This window comes from Dendrobates tinctorius, unplaced genomic scaffold (assembly GCF_039654945.1).
Source record: "Dendrobates tinctorius isolate UK_male_01 unplaced genomic scaffold, ASM3965494v1 ptg000018l, whole genome shotgun sequence".
NCBI classification, from domain to species: domain Eukaryota; kingdom Metazoa; phylum Chordata; class Amphibia; order Anura; family Dendrobatidae; genus Dendrobates; species Dendrobates tinctorius.
Window position 1 is genome coordinate 808,035 of NW_027361686.1, and position 19,453 is coordinate 827,487.

General features: G+C 42.7%; 1 long non-coding RNA gene and 1 pseudogene across 2 annotated transcripts in view; both read right to left on the reverse strand.

Annotated features, from left to right (window-relative positions):
• Positions 1-19,453, reverse strand: part of LOC141082524 (uncharacterized) — an 84,938-nt gene that overhangs the window by 20,021 nt on the left and 45,464 nt on the right. The window contains exon 5 of one of the 2 annotated variants that reach the window (XR_012230528.1): positions 15,756-15,992. The exons of the other annotated variant lie outside the window; for it this stretch is intronic. This is a non-coding gene — a long non-coding RNA (uncharacterized lncRNA). Of the gene's footprint in view, positions 1-15,755; positions 15,993-19,453 lie in introns of those variants that run through there. 2 annotated transcript variants of the gene reach the window in all.
• LOC141082520 (polymerase delta-interacting protein 3 pseudogene) lies at positions 16,065-18,192 on the reverse strand (annotated as a pseudogene).

Sequence of the window (19,453 nt, forward strand, 5' to 3'; positions counted from 1 at the left end):
ACACATTTCTCGTCTGCTTGCGCTCAAAATGTTGCCTCTTAGGCTCATGGTGACAGAAGCTTTCTGCAACCTGATGGCGACGGCCGTCCCAAGGTACTCAGTCCTCAGCTACCACTGTTTCTCCCGATGTGCTGTCCCAGCATTAAGCAAGCATGTGTCCCACATTATCCGTGCCCTCAAAAATGCTGTTACTGGGAAAGTCCACCTAACCATGGACACGTGGACAAGTGTTTGTGGGCAGGGACCGTAGATCACACTGACGGCACACTGGGCTAACATAGTGGAAGCCGAGACCCAGTTGGACCTTGGGATGGAACACATCCTCCAAACTCTGAGGATTGCGGGCCCTACATCAATCAGCGTTGCACCCACACTCTATAGCTCCTGCACCTCTTCCTCCTCATCCCCAAATTCGAAATGACCACATCAGTCAGAAGCTGGAAGCACTGCAGCACTGCCTCAGCCAAGCGTCAACAGTCTGTGCTGAAGCTAATCTGCTTAGGTGACAAACTGCACAATGCTGAAGAGTTGTGAACAACTCTAAAAGAGCAGGCAGATCTGAGGCTGACACCGCTGAACCTACAGCCAGGCATGGTTGTGTGTGACAATGGCCCAAACCTGGTGGAGGCTCTGAGGCAAGCTCACACATGTACCATGCCTGGCACATTTGCTTCACCTCATTGTGCAACGATTTCTCAAAAGCTACCCGGAGCTGCTGGATCTGCTTGTAAAAGTACACCGCCTGTGTGTCCATTTTAGAAAGTTAGCTACAGCTTCCGCAACCCTTGCCATGCTTCAGCAGCGTTTGCAGCTTCCGGCTCATCGACTGGTGTGTGATGTCCCCACGCGTTGGAACTCTACACTACATATGTTGGAAAGAATTTGTGAGCAGAAGAGGGAAGTTGTTGACTACCAGCATCAACAAGGCCGTTGGTATTCAGTTCAGACTCCACACATAAGACCTCAGGAGTGGACATGGACGTCAGACATATGTACCATCCTCCAAAACTTTAGTGAGCAGCGATGATGCCATAATTAGAGTCATCATCCCAGCTGTCAGCTGCTCCTGTACATAGGTAACGCGGCCATTGCCGCGACTAGCAGCTCTCCCTGGCTTCCCCATCAGCCTGCCATGGCAGTTCCAGACCCCCACTACCACACATGCAGAGCGGGGAAGGACGCACAAAAGCATCTGTCCACGGCCGCAGCGGTGGTGGTGTATGGCCCCACTCACTACAATCAGAGACGCTCATCTGCTATTGAAGTTGGCCCTCCTCCAGAGACAGCACCGCCTTATCTGATCCTCCCGGTTACTGACTGCAGTGACCCCAAAGCCCCGTCATGAAAAAGAAACAAGCTCCCGCAATCCTAGGTGCCCGATGCATCCACCCACGGCAGCGACAAAGAAAGAGTGCGGTCCGGTTCACTTCCATTGGAGGCGTCCGCCTGCTGCAGGCGGCCCTCTTCTGAGATACTGCGACACGGCTGACGCCATGCCCCACGACTCCCAGCGGCTCCATCCGGCCCTCCCGGAAGGTGAAGTGTCAGCTCTGACATCAACGGCCACACTGTAGAGGAGGCGAGCTCGCTGCAGCCCCAAGCACCCAGTGACATCCGCAAGCAACAAAGGAACACGGCCCGGTCAGCTTCCGTCGGAGTCGTCCACTAACAGCAGCACCTGCCGCGTGGCCCAGAGTCAGGAGGACTACATCTTCAGCAGCGGTAAGGAGGGAACAGAAGCGCTGTGCCTCGGGTACCCCAGGTCATCGGGGCTAGGAAAGCCACTCACAGCTGTTACAGCGGGGTTGATTGCAGCTCCTCCTTTATCTTTTCACATAAGCACCAGCAGCCGGCTATTAGAAGCGGGAGGGGAAGGAGGAGAAAATTCCCCTGCAGCAATACGCCCTTAAAAGGCACTCTGCATTTAGCGTCTCCAGCCTGCCTGTCATCCTCACAGAGGAGGAGCGGTGCACCTGTACCAGCCGGCTACACTGTCCACAGCGGGGCTGACTGCAGTGACTCCATTGTCTCTTATTGTAAACGCCTGCCACTGGCTGTCAGAAGTAGGGGGGGTGAGAAAGTCCCCCCTGCAGCAGTACGCATAAAGACTGCCTGTCGCCCTCACAGTGAGAAGGCAGAGATCCCTTGCTCACCGAGTCCATATTCTAATAACTGCTTCTCTCTACCCCTATATTCCAAACAGTCTACGCTAAGGGGGGATACAAATTAACCCCCCTGAAGTGGGGTAGTTACTGCGGTTCTAATTTAAAGCTACAGTACCTCATTTTTCCAAAACGGGCTGACTCCGGCGATTCAGTCAAGTACTAACTCCCATTACAAAACACTACTCCTTAGCCGATGTTCCTGTTGATTTAACCGAACAGTGACTGTCTATAGGCCTTCTCCTATTATATTGCAACTGCAACCCTCATTGTGACGGCTCTATAATTTTTGGTCTCAAGTATCCAACATCACTTGTTTTTGTATTTTGTTCTTTTTTTGCTCATATAAGCCCACCTGAGGCCCTGCTGTATTACTTTAAGTTTACAGCATCTTTAAAAACTTCTGCCATTAACCTAACTCTCAAATACAAGGGGCAGAAGTCTCCACCTAATTCAACTAGCCTCTACCAGACACCGTCCTTTAAGTGTCCTCACACTATCTACAACCTACATGGGGAGGCAGGTGCTCTTGTGCCTGCCGGTGCTGGAGAACTCTTCCCCACATTATAAAATAGGTGTCTTTATTAAGGTATCTACATTATCTCTCAATAACAAGGGGTGAGAACCCCCTTGTATAGCAACTCGCCTCTATTGGACACCATCTTGCAATTATCCTCACCCAGCGGCATAGGAAGGGGGGGTGCGGGCCGCCCCGGGCGGCACAGTGCGGGGGGCGGGCCACCGGTGGTGCAGCAAATTTTTTTTTTCTATTTAATTGAAGTTAGTCCCGGGAGCAAGGGCGCCTAGTGGGGAGATGTAGGAAGCCGTCCGCTGCGGTCCGCACTCACGCTCCAACTACAATCCGGCTCCTGGGCAGAGAGCTCGTAATCGTCCTGTGACAGGCGGCCCCGCCCCCCACCGCTCCGCTCTGGCGGTATGAAGGAGCTTGCGGGGAAGTGGGCGGTCCGAACGACGCGGCGGCAGAGTGTGTGAGGCGGGCGGCAGTTGGCACTTCGGCTCCTTCTTCCTAACTAGTGAGTTCTAGAGTTGCAGGTAAAAAGTGTGCAAATAATGCAGAGGGTGACACAGTGACTAAAAAAGAGAATACTCCACATGTTCACTCTACTCTTACTATCTGTAAGGCTAACCAGCAGCGCTGTGTAATTCTTGGTGTGTGTTTAGGGGGTGCACCGTGCAGGAAGCAGACCTTTACTTTCTGGTATTCTTGTACAGTTCTGAAATTCTGTAATTGTCCTTTTCTGAAAGATTTCTTTATATGGATTTATAAGGTACAAGGGACATAGAAAAGTCACAAAGGCTGGGTTCACGCTGTTATCTTGGTGTACGTTTTAGGCTATAAAAAATGCATAGGTTTCTGTACACAGAGATTAAAGGGGTATTCCCAGCAGAAAGGATCAGTCTCCATCCTGTCTGCTCCGGCAAACGGCAAGTCAGGTTACTTCCGGTTTGCCATGTGTCAGATGCGGCTAAAGCCACGACGTGGTCTGACACAGCGCATTCATTCAGAAATGCGAGTGGCAGGCTCCAACTCCTTTACAGCGTACAGGCTTTACCAAGTACTCTGCTGCCGGGCCGATAGGTCATTTGGTGGGAGGGCTAGGGCTGGACTATGTGTAGCAGCACCCAGACGTAGGCAGAAAGTGGCGTCATTCTGGGAATGCTGGAGTCAGTGTCTGCAACCAGTCCCGCTCTCTTGCCGGCTGCAGGAGTGCCATCTTGGTGGCCTGGGCACTGGCACTGCCCGGGCCCCGGTCTGACCTTACTTTGTTTTTTTGTTATTTTGTTAGGCTTAGATAAAATGAAGCGAAGAAAAGAAAGTGGTGCAATGTTTAGAAAAAAGAAAAAGGCTAAGGCGGAAGAATTGAAAAAAAATGAAGGTGCACTTCTAAAATATCACAGCCGCGATACCACTACTCCTGTTGCTGAGGAGATTCCTAAATTCACAGCATTAGACACAAGTGCTCCTTCAACTTCAGGAACCAATGAGGAGTGTGATGACCAAAACATTGACCCAAGTGCTCCTTCAACTTCAGGAACCAATGAGGAGAGTGATGACCAAAACATGGATACAAGTGCTCCTTCAACTTCAAGAAGCAATGAGGAGTGTGATCAAAATATTCCTGCTATTGACTTAAAAGATGTTGGTCTTTGGCCAAGTAAAATTAATAATGATACAAGGATCTTACTAGTATGTCAAGGTGCATCAGTGGTTCAGCATCTAGACTCAGACTTTGCTGAAGTGGTTCGTGAGGGTGTATCAATCAAAGGACAAAACAGAAAACTTAAACGCAACTGGTTTTTTAAAACTCTGCCAAATAATGAAAAAATGTTGAGGTCATGGTTGCTGTACTCTCCTTCCAAAAAAGCCCTTTACTGCTTTTGTTGCAGACTATTTGCAGATGCAGAAACAAGTCAGTCTAATTTTGATTCACTGAATGGATTCAACACATGGTGGAAACTTAATCCTAAAGTATACAACCATGAATCTAGTGTGGCCCATGTAGAATGTTTCACAAAATGGAAGGAGTTGGAAATTAGACTCCAACGTGGCGTTAACAATTGATAAAAAAGTACAGGAAGAAGTAGAAAATAATGTGAAGAAGTGGAGGGAGATACTTTCAAGATTGTTGTATATCATTAGATTCCTAGCTAAACAAAATTTGGCTTTACGGGGTCACAGAGAAGTAATTCATCATGAGACTGATTACGAACCTGAATCAACTGGCAATAAGGGAAATTTTTTAGAATTAGTTCATTTGTTGGCGAAATATGATCCAGTGCTACGTGAATATTCTAAGAATCAAGTTGGGAAAAAAGTTTGCTACATCATATTTGTCTCCTACAATTCAGAATGAGTTTATAGAAATTTTGGGGGGGAAAGTAAGAAGCAAAGTTGAGGAGCAAGTAAAATTAGCAAAGTATTTCTCTATGATATTTGACAGCACCCCTGATATTTCTCATAAGGATCAAATGTGCCAAGTTTTACGCTACGTTATGATCAATGGAACTGAAGTGAAGGTTGTGGAATCATTTGTTGATTTCATTGAAATAAAAGGTAAAACTTCAGAGAGTATTTCAACTATGATTTTGCAACAATTAGAAAAATACGGAGTTGACATCCAAAATTGTACAGGACAAGCATATGATAATGCTGCTGTAATGGCTGGTCAACATACTGGCGTTCAGAGACGCATCAAGGAAATAAACAAAAAAGCTGAATTTGTTGCATGTACAAATCACTCTCTGAATTTGGAAGGTGTACATGCAGCTTCTGTTGCACTGAGTTCGGTTACATTTTTTGGAACTGTGGAGCGTTTGTTCACATTTTTTTCTTCTTCCACCCATCGCTGGGATGTTCTGATTTCAGTCACTGGTCAAAGTGTCAAGCGTGTATTAGAAACTCGGTGGAGTGCACGGGGAGATGCTGTGAGTGCAGTAAAAAAAAATTACTCCAAAATTTTACAGGCTGTAGAACATTTAACTGAAGAAGAAAATAGAGTTACCAGGTCATATGCTGGCGTGTTGCTTGTTGCATTACAATCTTTTTCCTTCCTGTGCTTTCTTGGCCTGTGGGCTCTGTGCTTAAAGAAATTAATGACACACAGGTCTACCTACAGACCAAAGGATTAAATATCCAACAATGTGACACAAAACTTGGAGCATTAAAAGCATTTTTAACTGAAAACAGAGAGGAATTAGTTAAGCATTCAGTAGCTTATGCAAAAGAAATTTGTGAAGATTTGGGAATAGATATGGATCGCCGCTCTAGAAAGAAGAAAAGGATGGCAGGTGAAGAATCACAAGACGCTGAATTGCCGTATGAAATGGAGTTGATGAGAGAAATGTACCTTTCGTTGGACAGAGTGATCCAGGAGATCACAACAAGATTTAAACAGCTTCATGCTCTTGCTGAAAAATATGCCTTCCTTACTCCATCACACCTTTTGGACGAGAAGTATGAGCGTCAGCTAAATCAAGATCACGATGATATTAATAAGGAAGAGATCCTCATTGAGAGAAAAAGGCTTAAGTTTTCTTTCTGTTGCTGTTACACAAGACAAAAAAGAGACATGGAAGGAGGACAGTCCCCTTGAACTGTTGCAGTTTATTGTAAAATATAGTCTAGAGAACTCAGTTCCAAATATTGTGATACCCCTTCGAATTTTTCTCACTATTGCTATAAGTGTTGCTACTTGTGAGAGGAGTTTTTCTAAGTTAAAGCTGATTAAAAATTACCTCAGATCCACAATGAGCGCCATGCGTTTAGGAAATATGGCCATTCTGTCTATTGAACATCAGCTGAGTGAAAAAATAGACTTTGATGATGTTGTCAACGATTTTGCAAACAGAAAGGCATGAAAAGTAAGATTCTAGAACAATTGAAATCAACTTTACTCCCAAAGTGACAATTTAAAGTTTCAGTTAAACAATAAAGAGTTTTGTTTCTGTGCGTGTTGTCCTGACTTTTTTGGTAACCTTTTTGTCTATTGAGCCGGGGGGGGTGGCGCCAAATTCGGGAACAGCCCCGGGCGGCAAAAGCTCTAGCTACGCCACTGTCCTCACCCTATCTACTACCTACAGGGGGGGGGGGGTCGGTGCTCTTGTGCCACATTACTGGCGCGGCAGGTGCTGGAGAACACTTCCCCACATTATAGACCTGGGTATTCCCATTGTACCCACCCTATAATAGTCTTGACTAGCTAAGGCTCACAGCTAAACTCTGTATTGCAATAGTGCTGTTTAACACCTGTGACTTGGTTGGGCAATAACTGCCACTGAGAATCTCTGTATATCACTTTCCACCTATATTGCGTTAACTTGTCTTTGATTCTACTTACTGGTGACTGCTCTACCCGTTCTTCTGCGAACTGCCTGGAAAGACCTCCAGAAGATGACAATCTGGGACTGTGAACATCATCACTTACTCTTCTTACTTCGAACATAAAGATCACGTAAGACTCTATTCGTCCTTTTTGTGACTCTGCACTACCACATTGGTGCTGTATCAGTGCCTTCCGCTCTGTACTTTCTCTCAACAGGTTATCACATTTCATATTCATCCTTCACAATGAGCAACAAGGGTAACCCTGCCAAAACAAAAATCAACACTACCTCGCCACCCAAACAGCATAAGGGTCATAAAAATAACACCTCAAGGTCTCGCTATCACTCAACTGGGGACTTGACCAACCTAGTCAGTCCTCCGAGGTCAAGAACCCCCCTGAAAACAATAACAAAAATGGAGAATAGACCATCCAATGTTCCCCCCCTCAGTAACAAATTCCAATTTAAACTTTCTTCCGCTGAAAATTCAAAACCTCAACAGACAGGGATAGATTCAGAAACTAAAACTCAACTCACTGCTACTCAAAATACTATCCCCCGGATGATATGGACCATTCTGTCAGCTAAAAGAAAGGGCCCAGGGGTCTGGGGAGATAAATTCTGATGACGAGGAAGAATACAGCAACTCAACCCCTAACCCTACTCCGGCAAAAAGCCAAAAAAAGTAGACCCAGCTGAGCCACCTACCTTAAACAATCCAATGACGACGCCTCTAAATAGCACTCCACCCAATGCTATTGTTGTTGGTATAGAATCATTCATGCTAAATTTAGTAGATAAAATAAATAACATGAAACAAAGCTTTGAAAATCAAGCAAAACTAATCCTAAGCACATTCGAACAATTTACCAAAAAATTTGAGGATCTCAAAAAGAATGGATGCTGTGGAGAACGTTTCAGAAGACTCCTCATCTGACATCCAAAATCTTACCCAGGAGATCAAAAAAATTAAAGTAAAACTGGCCGATCTTGAAGATCGGAACCGCAGGAACAACATTAAAATCCACGGTATACCTGAAAGCATCTCCCCGGAGTGTCTCAGGGAACATGTGACAAATATATTCAAAAAAGCCATTCCGGCTCTCTCCAACCTGGAACTCAATATTGATGGAATCCACAGGCTCCCAAGGCCCCAAAAAATCCATCCAGAAGTCCCAAGGGATACAATATTGCGCCTACACTTCTACGACACAAAGGAGAAAATTCCTGAAAAATAAGAAAAACATTCCCAGAACCCTTTCAAAACCTTAAGGTCTATGCTGACATATCCAAAGAAACAATGGATTCTAGAAAGGCCTTTATCAACATCACTACCTTTCTAAGGGAAAACAAAATCCCATACAGGTGGGGTTGTGAAGTACAGTATTCAGTTGTACAGGACATCTTGTTCTCCAGACCTCCATTTTTGTGCTTGCGATGCCATTTTGTTGTTTTAAGATAAATTTTGTAATTAGGTGAAAGTTCGCAGCTTTTATGAAACCAGACTGTTCAAGCTTGAACAAGGTATAAGATATGAGACTCTGAACAATGTGCTATTGTTCTATTCTCTACGTCACGTAACTAGGGACATTTATGTAGTTTCCGGTTTTCTTGCAATATTATTGGCTTACAAAGTGAAATGATGATATTGGTAGTTGAGAACTTTGCATAATTAAGCAAAATATTATAAAAGAAGTGACTAAAATAAAGGGGCTTAGTGATCTGCCTGGATCCTCCCGTACAGAGACCCCCATTTCCGTGTGGTCATTCCCAGTTGCTACCAACGCCCTGTGAATTAATTTGGAAATCACTGCATCAACCGTGAAGGGTTAATTTAGCCCTCCCTAAATAGCTACCTCGACAGGGTTTCCCCCTAAAATTGCTGGTTTCCCTCAATATGAAAACAATCCCAATCTTCTCCATTGAAGAGAGAGCAAAATTCATTGCCTCTCTAAAAAGAGAATTCGCCCGAGAGAGGGTATCGTTGATCCATCCACTGATCCAGGCCTTAGGCCTTTGACTGACTCAAAATGGCTTGCCTATCTTTACTAGAGGAATTACCTCTTTTCCTATATTTGCACTCACCTCCAAGTAAAAGAAATTCTTCTGCTCCACTTTGAAGTGGAATTATTTTTCAGGGTAGATCAGCATAAGTGTTTTTTCCGCTAGTGTTGTTTAAAGTTGCTGATTCTACCGTTATTAATTCACTCGCTGCACAACTTGATTGGTGTAGCTAAAAATTCTCTGTTCTATTAGTTCTAATACTCTTACTAAGGTACATTGACTTTATCCTCAAGTGAGACATTCCCATCCCTTTTGTCTTCCTAAAACCAAACATGAGCGTGAAATTTATGACATACAATGTTAGAGAACTCAACATCCCAAGAAAAAGATTCTCCATCTGGAAAGAGTTAGGTAAGTCTCAGACATAATCTGCATCCAGGAGACAAAATTCAAGCAGGATAACCACCCCAAATTCTCCCATCAGAAATTCCCCCACATATACGAGTCTAATAATCAAAGGAAGAAAGCAGGTGTCATAACATTAGTCAAAAATACCATTCCCTTCGATTTATCGAGGAATTTTCTGACTCAAAAGGCAGATACCATATTTTAATCTGTCGCATCAACAACCAAATCTGCTCAATAATAAACCTGTAGGCACCTAATGTAAATCAAATAAACTTCCTGAACAAATTACTGACTAAGGCCTGTTTCACATTTCCGTTTTTTGATGTCAGTCAAAATCCGCCAGTTTTATAAAAAAACGGATCTGCCCCTTTTTTGGCAGATCCGCTTTTTTCACCCAAAGACTTGCATTAGTGGCGGATGTTGACTGACGGTCATCTGTTGCATCCGTTTTTTTGACAGATCCGTGAGAATTTTAGCCGTTCCCGGGCGGAACAGACGGACTGTGAAACGTTTTTTTGGCTTGACGGTCCGCTATTTTTAATTGCGCATGCCTGGAGGATTTGCTCCGGGAAACATTTTAACCCTGAAATTCCGCTCTGGAAGCGGCGAAAATTCTCTCTCCTTTTCCAGGCCGCAGTCGCTTTAGATTTACGCACTTTGCATCTTCGGCTGATCCGTCCTAAAAAACATCCGTATGTCACAAAACGGAGGCGGATCCGTTTTTTTCCCTTTTGGCAGATTTCAGCTGACCGCTGACAACGGAAATGTGAAAAAGGCCTAAGGCCAACAAGATAAGAAGGGGTGAGATGTTGATGCTGGGAGATTTCAACACCGTCCCTGATCACCAATTAGACTCTTCATCTAAAAAAAGGCCGCAAACTGCCAATTTGAATAATTGGTTGTTCAGAAATGAACTGTTTGATACCTTCAGATCCATCAATGAATCCTCAATCGAATACACACATTTCTCAGAAACTCACCAATCTGCATCAAGGATTGATCTTTATAATCACTGATGTTTTCTCACTCCCCAGATTTGAGAAAATATATAGCAAAGATAAATCAATCTCAGACCATTCACTGGTATTAGCAGAGCTGACTCTAGGAACCCCGACCAAAAATAGAGGCCTATGGAAATGCAACTCCAACATAATTAACAACCCAACGCACAAAAATCATATCGATACAGCCATCAAACAATACTTTGAGGAAAACAATACAGATAACATCAGTCCCACGACCAAATGGTGCGCCCATAAGGCGGTTATTAGAGAGCTATTAATCCAAATTTCGTCACAGGAAAAAAAAATAGGAAGAATGGAAATCGAAAATATTCAAAAAAGCCTCAGAGACAAAATTAATACACAAATCAACCTCCCATCTCCCTCATCCAGCTTACAAACCGAAATAGCCAAACTCAGAAAAGACCTCAGACATCTAATCTTTTCCTCATACGATGAAATGATAAAGGCAACTAAATACAAAATGTACACATCCCTTAATAAACCCTTAAAATTTATGGTCAAACGAATTAAAAAAAAAGATTCATAATAGAATCAACAGAATTAAATCCCCAGCTGGAACTACTTTATCGCATCCACAAGATGTGGTCAACGAGTTCGCCAAGTACTTTGAAAAACTCTCTAACAGCAACCCGCTTCCCCTCTCGCAATCAAAACAAGTCGCAATATCATCTTACTTAGCCCAATTAAATCTACCAAAAATAACAACTGAAGACTTAGAAACCCTGTCAGCACCATTCAATTTAATTGAAATAGAGGAATGCATCAAGCTCCTGAAATCCTCAAAATCCCCTGGCCCCGACGGATTCGGTCACGAATATTACAAGACTTTCAATAAACTCCTCATACCCCATCTCTCTCAAGTGTTTAACTACGCATCCTCCTCTGGCTCATTTCCTACAGAAATGCTGGAGGCTTCCTTTGTCCTAATTCCAAAGCCTAGAGGTGACCCTGAGTCCATATCCAACTTTAGACCCATCTCCCTCATAAATACGGACATAAAAATATATGCCAAAATCTTAGCGAACAGGCTCAGCCTAATATTACCAGACCTCATAAATAATGATCAAATCGGGTTTGTCAGGGGTCGCCACACGTCAGATGGCACAAGAAGAATTATTAACCTCATCAAAGCAACAAATCTCACTAAACAACCCACTATAATTGCCTCGCTAGACGCCGAAAAGGCGTTCGAACGTCTTGACTGGGGAATCTTAAGACAAACTTTGATTAAATTTGGTTTTAACAACAGTCTTATTACCACAATATTAGCCCTCTACTCCAACCCTAGCGCTAAAGTCTGTGCTAACAATCATTCTTCAACCTCCTTTTACATAAAAAATGGTACTAGACAGGGTTGCCCCTTATCCCCACTCCTTTTTGTTCTAGCCATGGAGCCTCTCTCTTGCCCAGAAAATAAGACAAGACAGTTTAATCAAAGGCCATACCACATCATCACGCCACCACAAATTAAGTCTGTTTGCTGATGACGTGCTAATCATAATGACTGATCCAGTCAATTCGGTTAGGGAGCTTCACATTGTTTTAGAGACTTTTTCAAATCTTTCAAACTTTAAAATTAATGAAAAAAAATCAAATTTCCTACATTTCAATCTGCCCAAAGATCAGATCACCCAAATTAAATCCATTTCATCTGTAAGTTGGGTCAGTAAAGAATTTACTTACTTAGGAATCATTATCACAAAGAACCTAAAAAACCTAGTATCCACTAACTTCAACGCCTTGTTCAATACCATCAACAAAGATACAATCATCTACGGGGAGAGGGATCTATCATGGTGGGGCAATATTCTCACTGTGAGAATTTGTACTCTCCCAAAAAATCTTTATGTTCTAGACTCTTTGCATTTACCTATCTCGGTGCCACAATTAACAACTATCCAATCAACTATCAAGAACTTCATCTGGAATAACAAAAAACCAAGGAACCTTCAGTCTGTCACCTTCAAAAAAAAATCTCACTGAGGTCTAGGGATCCCCAATATCACTGTCCATCATCTAACATCCCTAATTAAAAAAAGTAAACATTGGCTTTCAACTAGTAACCCCCCAGCATGGTTAGACCTAGAAAATTTCCTAAACAATGACAAAACCCCCCGAAATTTAATCTTTAATACTCTAACAAAACATTTTCCTAATTCCACAGCCCACCCCATATTTATTGCCACTACATACGCCTGGAAAAAACTGGCTTGTCCAAAAAAAGGTTCTCACAACTCAACAATTTTGAAAAAATTACCCCTAAGGCATTCTGTTTTCCTTAACCAAGAGCTACATAATTCTTGGGGAGAATATGGCATTAAAAAATTAGGGGACATCCATGACGGAACATCAATCCTGAAATTTGATGAATTAAAAATCAAACATAGACTCCCTTCATCAATGTTTCTCCAGTTCATGATTTTAAAACAACAGATATGGGCCTTTCTCCAGAAAAAAACAAGGTTCTCAGAAGCAACTTTAAACCTATTTTGTAATACTGAACACAGGATTTTCTGGAGTCATTCTTACATTTACGACTGGCTTACGACACTGATTTTACAAAAAATGCAACAATTAAAAAATGAGAAAGAGAGCTAAAAATCAACATATGTGATGATTGGGAAGATGCTCTAAATGACACATACGCCTCCACAATGTCTATGGCCTTACAAGAAACACATTATAAAGTTCTATCCAGGTGGTACTACACCCCAGCTAGGGTAGCACATTTTGAACAAGAAACCTCCCTTTTATGCTGGAGAGGATGCGGCTCCCGTGGAGACCTTCTTCTTATCTTCTGGAGCTGTCCTAAATTGGTCTCATTGTGGTCACAAACATCTAACATCATCAATAAAATAATAGGTAAACCTACGACTCTTTCCCCCCAACTTGCGTTATTATCGCTTGGTCTCTCGGATGTTAGTCCAAACAAAAAATCCCTTATTATTCACACTCTGCTCGAGAATTAAAAACTTGATCGCTTTCAACTGGAAGAATCAAAACCCTCCCGCTTTACAAGATATAAAGGAGAGAATCCTTCTTCACAAATCCTATGAACTAAAATTTGCCCTAGTTAACAATAAACTAGGCAAATGCTCAAAAAAATGGTCCCACTGGGATTAACTCCCTAAACCTTTAGTAATGTACCTGTCTCACATACCAGCATTACACGTTATGTTGTGTATGATATTTATTGTACAATTTTTGCTGCTCATATACTTGACTTAATGTAACTCCGCTTAAATACCAAATAACTGTTTAAGCAATGTACCTGTCTCACATACTAGCATTACATGTTATGTATGATATTTATTGTACAATTTTTTTTTGATGTTCATATACTTGACTTAATGTCACTTCGCTTCAATACCAAATAACTGTTTAAGCAATTGTTTGACTGTTTAAATGTCATATACTGTACCTTACCCACTTTCCCTTTTTCCTTTTCCCCACTTTTCCACTTTCCACCTCCATCCCCTCCTTCCTCCTTGATTTACATCATCGCTGACTTGACTTACCAACATACATGCACATCATCTATTGTTGTAAAATTCAAATAAAAACATTGAAAAAGGAGCTACTTTCATGCGCTATAGACGGTACTACAAGCACAAGTGTCATACCATCTATTCAGCATGGATGGCCTGAGGACAGGGAGGAGAGCATGGTCAGTCATCCTCTTGGGGAGGACATGGAAGTCTTGCCTGTTAACAGTTTGGTACGCATGTCTGACTTTATGTTGTGCTGCCTTTCCCATGATCCTCGTATTCTGCAAATTTTTGGTGACAGTCATTACTGGTTGGTGACACTTCTAAACCCACGATACAAGGAAAACTTTCAATTTCTTCTCTTCAATCTGAAAACGCTGGCAGCAGAGGTCACAGTTTGCTGGACAACCAAGGAGTACAGGTGAGTTACACAACTCCATTCCAGCAGAGGCAGGGCAACACTGGCAAAATTCTGGGAGTTTTCTCAGACCCTCCCATCGCACTGGCCCTGAGGCATGGGGTACTATCACAAGGTGTGCAAAGTTTTGGAAGATGCTGATGGAGTACCTTGCTAATCATACCAACATCCTCCGTGATTGCTCTGTGCCTTTAATTATTGGGTATCCAATCTGGACACGTGCCATGAACTGGCTCTCTACGCCTTGGAGTTGCTAGTCTGCCCTGCCACTAGCGTTTTGTCAGAGCGGGTTTTTAGTGCCGCTGGTGGAATTATAACTAAGCACATCCGCCTGTCAACTGAAAATGCTGACAAGCTGACTCTTATAAAAATAAACAAGGGCTGGATTGGGCTAGACTTCTCTACACCAGCGAAACATAACCTTGAAATTGAAAAATTGAATGGGAGGAGACACAGATTTGATATTAGAAAAGACTTTTTGACAGTTAGGGTGATCAATGAGAGGAACAGGCTGCCACGAGAGGTGGTGAGTTATCCTTCAATAGAAGTCTTCAAACAGAGGCTGGACAGACATCTGTCTTGAATGACTAAGTGAATCCTGTTTTGAGCAGGGGGTTGGACCAGATGGCCCAGGAGGTCCCTTCCAACACTACCATTATATGACTCTGATTTTATGATAACCTCAAATCCAATGTCATTTTTTGGGAGGTATATTCCCGTGCACCTCTTCACACTCACACATGGGTATACTCTTCCTGATTTTGCCTATTTGCTGTTATCCTCCTCCTTCTCCTCATCCTCATCAACCAGTACCACTAGATCACCATCGTGACCGTGATCCGAGATGCAACAGCCACGGTATTGTGCTGAAGGGTGTTTTTTGATGCCCACAAAATTTTTTTTTACACATTATGTTAATGTGTACCCCTAGGGGGAAATGTTTGGCAGCCAATATACTTAGTATATGGGCATTACAAGTATAGGAGACCCGCTCCTTTAAATTGGGAAAACATTTTTAGGAGGCCATCCTCCACGTGTCTTCCGACACCAACACTAGATCACCAGGGTGAACGTGTTCAGTGATGCAAGAGCCAAGTTACTGTTTTCAAAGGGGCATTTTTAGTGTTAGCGGAGTTCACCTATCATTTCTTGTGGTTCCCCCTCCCAATGCGGAGTCCAAATAAATATCAATTTAAAAAAATTATACAGTCCTACAGGAAGAGCAAATGGATAGTTGTGGTATGGCACTGCGCCCTGCCTACACTCGAGAATTTTTTTTTATTACCAGCAGTAAATACAAATTTTAGGTTTTCTATCAACTTCATCTGCATTTACAATCTGTGTCCTCCCAGGATTCCTCTGTACACATCACAGCATTTAGATCACTATTAGCATGATCTACTTCCCTTCAGCATTTCTCTTTATTCATATAATCACAGATATCACAACATGCTTCAGCTGCAGGGCAATAAGTATTGCCTGCAATTGTAGAATTCTGCATTATATTTTCAGTGTGAAACATTAATAATGCATAAATTTTTTTTGTCTAGAACACAGTCGGTGGACACTTAGTAATCCCCCCTTCCCATAAACTGGAATATGCAGGTCTTCATATCCTTTTTGAGGAATCCAGATATTAAACCTACAAAACAACAAGGATTATCTTTTAGGCAGAAACAGATTATTGAAGAAATTTAAACAAGTTAATCAATATTTAGCCTCCCTTGACATAACCGTAGAACCATAATCGTGCTGGGTCAGAATACAAGTGCAAGGGTAAAACAGAAATTCTTGAGGCAATAATGCAACTGCCCCACAATGAAGTTTAATTGTACTACAATACTGGGAGCATGATTGATTGTCCAATATCTGATGCCAGACTACTTCAAACATCAACTACCTGCTAGTGATCAGTGCTAAACAAAACACAAGAAGCAAAATGAAGGTTTTTTTTTAAGGAGTCTCTGGGCCCAAATGTGACTTGGGAATTTCTCTTATTATTCGTACACAGTCTCCAATTTGTGTTGGTCTCATCAGAGCTTACTCTTAGGGCCCCGTCACACATAACGATCTCGCTAGCGAGATCGCTGCTGAGTCACAAGTTTTGTGACACAACAGTGATCTCACCAGCGAGATCGCTGTGTGTGACAGCGATCAGTGACAGACCCCCCTGCCGGTATCGCTGATCGCTCTAGGAAAGCCCTGGACATTTCTTTGATCGCTGGTCTCCCGCTGGCCCTCACGCATCGCTGCGTGTGACAGGCGGGAGACCAGCTGGTAACTAACGTACACATCGGGTATCTAAGGGACGTTCGTCACTTAGAAACCCGATGTGTACCTTAGTTACCAGCTCCCTGCATCAGCGCGCTGGTAACTAAAGTACACAGCGACGCCGCGCGCTCAGCGACGCTGGTGCTGATCGCTGGTGAAGCTGTCTGTTTGACAGCTCCCCAGCGATCATGTAGCTACTCACCAGCGATCCTGACACGTTGATATTGTTGTCGGGATCACTGGTGATTGGCTATGTGTGAAGGGGCCCTTAGATGCAGTTGGTTGGAAAACTGCTGATGACTCTGAGGATTTAAAGATTGCTTTTAAGATAGTATCAGGATTAACTTCAGCTTCAGGATTAGAATCAACACTGGAGGATGAGGAGGTTGTGTTTCTTCTAGATTCAGCTTCCTTATTTGAAGGGGTGTCACTTAATCTATGAAAAATGGGCTGGTCTGATGTTATCAAGCTACTATTCAAATGAAGATTGCATTTCATTGTTTGTCCATCTAAGTATCTGTTGTATTTTTTGTAGGCACCAACAGCATCTTTCTTTCTTATAAACACAACCTCTGCAACTCCGTAACTCAACAAGCGGGCCAGCTTCAAGGCACCTTTACAAATAAAAGCTACAAGATATCTTCCTCTGTGACTCCTGGATGCAAATTATTAACAGTAATTTTTTTGCCTTATAAAGGGCTAAAGACAGACTCTTTTGGAGTTGACCCTACTGAAGAACATTCCTCCTTTTTGACAAGTGTCCATGACACATTGGTTAGAGCCTTTGTGTGCAATAAAGGTGGTGAAGTCTCGTGCTGAGTAGACACGGGAACTGTGTATGCATCATTCTGGACCACTTTAGTAAGAGGTAAACTTTGCCCAAGAGAAAATGAATTTCCAGACATTCCCAGCTTTTTTTGCAGTGTTGGCAGCTGTGATTTTGATCTTCTTGGTGGGAATGAGGGAAAGTTCTAAGTCATCTTCAATACCATTATCGTCCATATCTTGTAAAGAAGAAATCTGTGGTTTCCTTGGTTCATGGTTAACAACATTTGTTCGTATTCCTTTAACATTGTTCATTACACCTGAAGAAATAGTTTTTAGCTGTGAAATTATGATTGTCTTGGTAATATTTATGGGTGAAGATGAAGAACCTTGTGAACCGGGTGAGTTGATAGTTAAGGCAGGTGCACTCCTCTTTAAACTTAGTTTTTCACGAGCATCCATCAGTTTGGTTGGTTGTCCTCCAAAACTGATGTGCTGCTTTCTAGAATTCAGCATTTCACGAGCATCTTGCACTTTCCCCTTTATATGGAAACGTGTGCCTTTGGCAACCAATTTTTCACGGGCATCTTTTATGCCTAGCTTGAGATGCGCATCTGTTACAGCTATCTTCTGACGGGCATCAAACGCATTCCGGTAGTTGGTGGTGGGTAAACGACTAATCATTGTAGACTGGATCCTGGATCTCATACCTCCCATAGCCCCCTGTTATTAATCTTATAAGTTCCCATTCCCTCCGTCACCATGCCCCTTTTCCTGATCACTTCATCCAACGACACTTACGCCATATTTCTGCTACACACCTGCAACTTCCCAGTAGCAATTGTGTAGGAAACCACGTTATTGTTTTCAAGGGTGTTTATGATGCCCATAAAAAAAAATGGGGGAAATATTTCTCACCCCACTAGTGTATGGGCATTACAAGTATAGTAGACCAGCCCTTTAAAATGGGAAAACATTTTTTAACGGCGATCCTCCACAATTCTTCCTTGTAGGATTGGAGTATGTGCAAATTTCAGGCGGGCCGTATATTCACTTCATGGGCAAACTTGATGTGACTTAAAAAAATCATAATAATGGGAAGTTTGGTTTCATGTGGCCATCCACTATGTCGGTTCAAAGGTTTATTGGGGTGCATGTAACTTTGTTGCATGGCAGGCCTTGCAATCAATGCATAAGCAAACAGTATGGGAGTACGAAATGAATACTGTGAACTTGGTTTTCCTGTGGCCATGCAGTACATGTGTTCAAAGGCTTATTGGGGTGCGTGTAACTTTGGTACAGGGCATGCCTCGAATTCAATGCATAAGTAAACAGTATGGGAGTACCAAATGAATGTGAACTTGGTTTTCATGTGACCATCCAGTACATGGGTTCAAAGGCTTATTGGGGTGCGTGTAACTTTGGTGCAGGGCAGGCCTTGCATTCAATGCAAAAGCAAAAAGTATGGGAGTACCAAATAAATAGTGGGAACTTTGGTTGTATGTGGTCATCCATGACGCCTGTTCATTGGGTTGTTGGGGTGCGTTCAAATTTTGGACCGCCCTTGCCATTCACTGCATACACAATAATAGTATAAGGGACCCACTCTTAATAATGGGAACAACAAAGCATAGCTCTCTAAGAAAAGTGAGGGCTGACTGCTGGCCCTATAAAAATAGACTTTGTGACTTTCAGAGTTCCTCCTTCATAAATGAAACAGGATGTGTCCAATGATGTGTCACACACCACATGGCTAAATAAGGTTGTAAAATGTTAAAATGACATTTCCCAGGGAATGCATTTGTCTTGGTTAAAAGTAATGCTAAGCTGAAAAACGCATCAAAAACGCTACGCGTGAATATAGCCCAAGTGGTTGAGGAACATTTTTGTTTTGGGTTATTTATTTTGCCTTACATACAAATTATTACCCTGGAAAGGATGTTACTTAACATATTTCTCATTTTGATTAAGTTTTTGTATGTTTTAGTTTGCGCCTGCAAAAGTGGAGTAAGACTCTGACAACATTGTTCACAGCTGTGACCTGGAAGTCAGAAATGCTTCCAGGGG